Source organism: Aedes aegypti, chromosome 2, assembly GCF_002204515.2.
Source record: "Aedes aegypti strain LVP_AGWG chromosome 2, AaegL5.0 Primary Assembly, whole genome shotgun sequence".
Lineage (NCBI taxonomy): Eukaryota > Metazoa > Arthropoda > Insecta > Diptera > Culicidae > Aedes > Aedes aegypti.
In genome coordinates, this window is record NC_035108.1 from 447,464,746 (window position 1) to 447,470,745 (window position 6,000).

A 6,000-nucleotide genomic window follows, 5' to 3' on the forward strand; every position below is an offset into this window, starting at 1 on the left:
GGTCGTATGCTGACAGGGAAGGGGGGGTTTGCTTTTGCTTTTGCTTCTGCAAACCTTGAGCGTCTGTACTCCATGTTAGGAGCGGCTCACAACAGCGTCTGTTCCCCATGTCAGGGGCGGCTGATCATCGTCCGAGTGCCAGAGAAGGACTCTAAGCTAAACTGCGCACTATGGTTCTCCGAACATTTAGGGGGAATGGTCCTCCGGAAATCTAGGGGGTTGGTGTCAGGCCCTGCAAGCCAGCAGTAAAAAAATCAAGCAACGATTAATCAACGAGAGAATACGAACCGGGACAATCGGCGAAGACCACAGCGACGTAAATCTCTCAACTTCATCGGGAGCACACGCATACTCGCCGACGTGCTGAAGGACCGTGGATTCGGCATCGTAGCGTTGCAGGAAGTGTGTTGAAAGGGATCAGTGGTGCGAACGTTTAGAGGTAACCATACCATCTACCAGAGCTGCGGCAACACACATGAGCTGGGAACAGCTTTTATAGTGATGGGTGATATGCAGAGGCGCGTGATCGGGTGGTGGCCGATCAATGAGAGAATGTGCAAGTTGAGGATCAAAGGCCGGTTCTTCAACTTCAGCATCATAAACGTGCACAGCTCTCACTCCGGAAGCACTGATGATGATAAAGACGCTCAGGTTGGCCAGGAGGAGGAATTCAGACCGACGATTGGAAAGTTCAGCGCCCACCGGCTGACGAACGAAAACGGCCTACGACTAATTGATTTTGTCACCTCCAAGAATATGGCCATTCGTAGCACCTACTTCCAGCACAGCCTTCCGTACCGATACACCTGGAGATCACCACAGCAGACAGAATCGCAAATCGACCACGTTCTGATTGATGGTCGGCACTTCTCCGACATTATCGACGTCAGGACCTATCGTGGCGCTAACATCGACTCCGACCACTATCTGGTGATGGTCAAACTGCGCCCAAAACTCTCCGTCGTTAACAACGTACGGTACCGACGGCCACCCCGGTATGACCTAGAGCGGCTCAAGCAACCGGATGTCGCAGCGGCATATGCGCAGCAACTCGAGGCTGCATTACCGGAAGAGGGTGAGCTGGACGAAGCCCCTCTTGAGGACTGCTGGAGAACAGTAAAAGCAGCCATCAACGATGCAGCTGAGAGCAACGTCGGGTACGTGGGACGGAGTCGACGGAACGATTGGTTCGACGAGGAGTGCCAGGAGGTTTTGAAGGAGAAGAATGCAGCGCGGGCGGTCATGCTGCAGCAAGGGACCCGGCAGAACGTGGAACGCTATAAACGGAAACGGCTACAGCAGACCCGCCTCTTTCGGGAGAAAAAACGCCGCCTGGAGGAGACGGAGTGCGAGGAGATGGAACAGCTGTGCCGGTCTCAGGAAACGCGTAGGTTCTATCAGAAGCTCAACGCATCCCGCAACGGCTTCGTGCCGCGAGCCGAGATGTGCAGGGATAAGGATGGGAGCATTCTGACGGACGAGCGTGAGGTGATCGAAAGGTGGAAGCAGCACTTTGACGAGCACCTGAATGGTGCTGAGAGCACAGGCAATGCAGGACGGGACAACGGAGGAAATGCCTTCGTCAGTACTGCGGAAGATGGAAACCAACCAGCCCCCACTTTGAGGGAGGTTAAGGATGCCATTCACCAGCTCAAGAACAATAAAGCTGCTGGTAAGGATGGTATCGGAGCTGAACTCATAAAGATGGGTCCGGAAAGGCTGGCCATTTGTCTGCACCGGCTGATAGGCACAATCTGGGAAACAGAACAGCTACCGGAGGAGTGGAAGGAAGGGGTAATCTGCCCCATCTACAAGAAAGGCGACAAGTTAGATTGTGAGAACTTTCGAGCGATCACCATTCTAAATGCGGCCTACAAAGTATTATCCCAGATCATCTTCCGTCGTCTGTCACCCGTAGTAAACGAGTTCGTGGGAAGTTATCAAGCCGGCTTCGTTGACGGCCGATCGACAACGGATCAGATCTTTACTGTACGGCAAATCCTCCAAAAATGTCGTGAATACCAGGTCCCAACGCATCACCTTTTCATCGATTTCAAGGCGGCATACGACAGTATCGACCGCGTAGAGCTATGGAAAATCATGGACGAGAACAGCTTTCCCGGGAAGCTCACGAGACTGATAAGAGCGACGATGGAAGGTGTGCAAAATTGTGTGAAGGTTTCAGGCGAACACTCCAGTTCGTTTGGATCCCACCGGGGACTACGACAAGGTGATGGACTTTCGTGCCTGTTGTTCAATATTGCCCTAGAAGGTGTTATGCGGAGAGCCGGGCTTAACAGCCGGGGTACGATTTTTACGAGATCCAGTCAATTTGTTTGCTTCGCGGATGATATGGACATCGTCGGCCGAACATTTGAAAAGGTGGCAGACCTGTACACCCACCTGAAAGGCGAGGCAGCAAAAGTTGGACTGGTGGTGAATGCGGCCAAGACAAAGTACATGCTAGCTGGTGGGGCCGAGCGCGACAGGGCTCGTCTAGGTAGCAGTGTTACGATAGACGGGGATACGTTCGAGGTGGTCGACGAGTTCGTCTACCTTGGATCCTTGCTGACGGCTGACAATAACGTTAGCCGTGAAATACGGAGGCGCATCATCAGTGGAAATCGGGCCTACTATGGCCTCCAGAAGAAGCTGCGGTCAAAAAAGATTCACGCCCGCACCAAATGTACCATGTACAAAACGCTCATAAGGCCGGTAGTCCTCTACGGGCATGAAACGTGGACGATGCTCGAGGAGGACTTGCAAGCACTTGGAGTTTTCGAACGTCGGGTGCTTAGGACGATCTTCGGCGGTGTGCAGGAGAACGGTGTGTGGCGGCGAAGGATGAACCACGAGCTCGCCCAACTCTACGGCGAACCCAGTATCCAGAAGGTGGCCAAAGCTGGAAGCACAGAGAAACAGACGTAACACTTAGAACAAATCGTGATCAAAATCATAGTCGAGAAAACATGTACGCCCAATGCTAAAATCGTTGTGTTTGGCCGATGGACCAACAGATGGCGGTAGTGTGTAAACGTCAAACGCGAACAAAAACTATGCGAGCGCTGCGGTTGGTGGATTGACCAACTACAATATATTTGAATTGACCGTTAAAAAGATGGTCGATGGACAATGATGAGAGTGTGACGTCTGTTTGTCTGTGCTGGAAGGATACGATGGGCAGGGCATATTGCAAGAATGCCGGACAGCAACCCTGCAAAGATGGTATTCGCTTCGGATCCGGTTGGTACAAGAAGGCGTGGAGCGCAGCGAGCTAGGTGGGCGGATCAAGTGCGTATCGATTTGGCGAGCGTGGGGCAGAACCGAGGATGGAGAGATGTGGCCACGAACCGAGTATTGTGGCGTGAAATTGTTGATTCAGTGTTATCTGTGTAGATGTTAACTAAATAAATGAAAATGAATTATAACCAAAACAGAACTTGAAAGTTTGAAAAAGTTCACGTGGTTCACGTGAACTTCACAACTTGACATTACTCAGTTTGTTTTGATTCTCAGTGGTGCAATAAATTTCATTACTTTTTTGATTAAAAATAAAACAAGTCGCAGTGAAAAAACATGTATGAACTCTGAATAGTTTTCAAAAAAGGACCCATAGCTACTTATTTATTGAATATATTGAATGGTGGATATCAATGAAGGTGTTGAATTCCCTTGACGTTTATTCCGAACTTGTAGTGATGGAACTTCACAAAGCTCTCAGTTGGTCGAAAATGAACCGATCGAAGAGTCTAAACTTAACAACTCAAAACAGGTATGTTGGAATGAATTATTATACAGAAGTGATCATTAGCTCAAAACTGGCTTGTGTTAAACAATTCGCTACAATTTCAGGCAGTGCGCTGCATATAAGGTATGGCCACAGAGAAACAGACGTAACACATGGCTGTTATATAGAGTAGATCCAGTGTTTTTGTAGGACAGTTACGGCCAAGTATTCATAGAATAGTGGAGTGGTGGTGATGTGCTTTAATTTAATTACCGACAGCAGATTAGAAGACTAGCGAACGCTTGAAGTAAATGTATCTACAAGTTTGAACTATTTTCTCTCATGTTGTAAAAAAGTTCACGTCAAGTTCGGTTTGTACTTTAAACGAACTTTGTGTTGAAGGTTCGATTAAAGTTCAGTTAGAAATTTATTTGAACTTTCTGGTTTCTAAAATTATAATTGGAACTTCTTTGAGCAGTAAGTACCATTGACATACATGCGATCTTATTATTCAGCAATAAAGTTCCACGGAACTAGATTTACACTAAATGTGAACTTCTGAGTTCGATTGTTAAGTCATATCAGAACTTTTGATTGCTTGGGTAGTACTCAAAATCTTACATAATTTCGTGACGGTCGCAACAACGCGGAATTGTATCCAATACGTTATATTGTACATTAATGGTTTATTCCATTCACTGAATGATACGTTTTTATCCGGCTCGTGTATGCACCGGTCCTCCACAGATGTAAACAAATGCACAGACGGATCTGTCACATGAAAAGGCCTATAAACGCCTCCTGCGTTTGAGAAAGGGGAGCGAACAGAATGAAGACAAAGTGGTTAGTTGACTACTTTCGCCGCCCCGCTGTATGGAGAGACAAAACCGTATGAAAGTTACTTACGTCGATTTGAAAAAGTAATCGAGATTTATTTCGTCATCGCACTGTGATGAATCTGACGATTGCCTGCCCTGTTCACTACAGTAAGGGCCCATTCACAAATTTCATAACGCTGAAGAGGGTGGGTGGGTGTTCTCGTGATGTTACGGCTCATACAAAATTTGTAAAATATTCATACAAAAAGCGTTACGAGGGGGTGGATGGGTGTCAAAAATGGCCATTTTTGACGTAATGAAATTTGTGAATAAACCCTAAATGGATTACCGGGTACCCCCGTTGGTTTGACCACATTTAATCTGAACACTTTTTAATCTTCTTCTTCTTCTTCTTTCGGGCGTTACGTCCCAACTGGGACAAAGCCTGCTTCTCAGCTTAGTGTTCTTATGAGCACTTCCACAGTTATTAACTGAGAGCTTTCTTTGCCAATTGACCATTTTGCATTTGTAAACCGTGTGGCAGGTACGATGATACTCTATGCCCTGGGAGTCGAGAAAGTTTCCAACCCGAAAAGATCCTCGACTGATGGGATTCGAACCCACGACCCTCAGCTTGGTCTTGCTGAATAGCTGCGCGTTTACCGCTACGGCTATCTGGGCCCCTAGATACGGCTATCTGGGTGACTAGATGTTCAAATTAAAAATTAATTCCGAAGGTTTGCATCAGGTACCGTTCAAATTAGCGAGAGTGCACGGTAATAGCCTTAATGAGGTCTCAAGCTCATCGTGATACAAGTTTTGTGCAGTCACTAATCTACTCATATGCAATGCGCAAATTATATTCGAAGTGCCTGATTTTGAATAAAAGGGATGGATTACTTCGCATCGACATGGTGTCATCACTCCAATTATTTGTCATAATGGGTCGTCAATAAATGACGTAGCATTTAAGGGGCCCGGATAAAAACGTATCATTCAGTGAATGGAATAAACCATTAATGTACAATATAACTTATTGGATACAATACAGCGTACTGTAATTGAATGTCGAAGCAATATTATTCTTGTTTGGATATACAATTCAAAAACAATATAATATATTGTAACAGAACACTGTATTGTTTTTAATTGGTTTTATACCTTACAATTTTGGTCAAATTCCTATTTTCGCGTAAACCAACTCTTGCTTTTTTCTATGTAGCTTTGCTGAAAAAAGTAAACAAAACAAGTTCAGAAAGCAAGAAATGTTGGGTGAAAAAAAAAACGTAAAAATAAATAGTTTTTTAGAAGTCACTTGACATAAGCTGTAACAACGAATGCAACCATGATAAATATCTTTACTTCTATAAAGTTAAAATTATTTTGCTACTTTTGGCACGCATATCCGGTAAGTTGGGGGACAATCCATACAAAATACAAATTCTGTACTTTTCA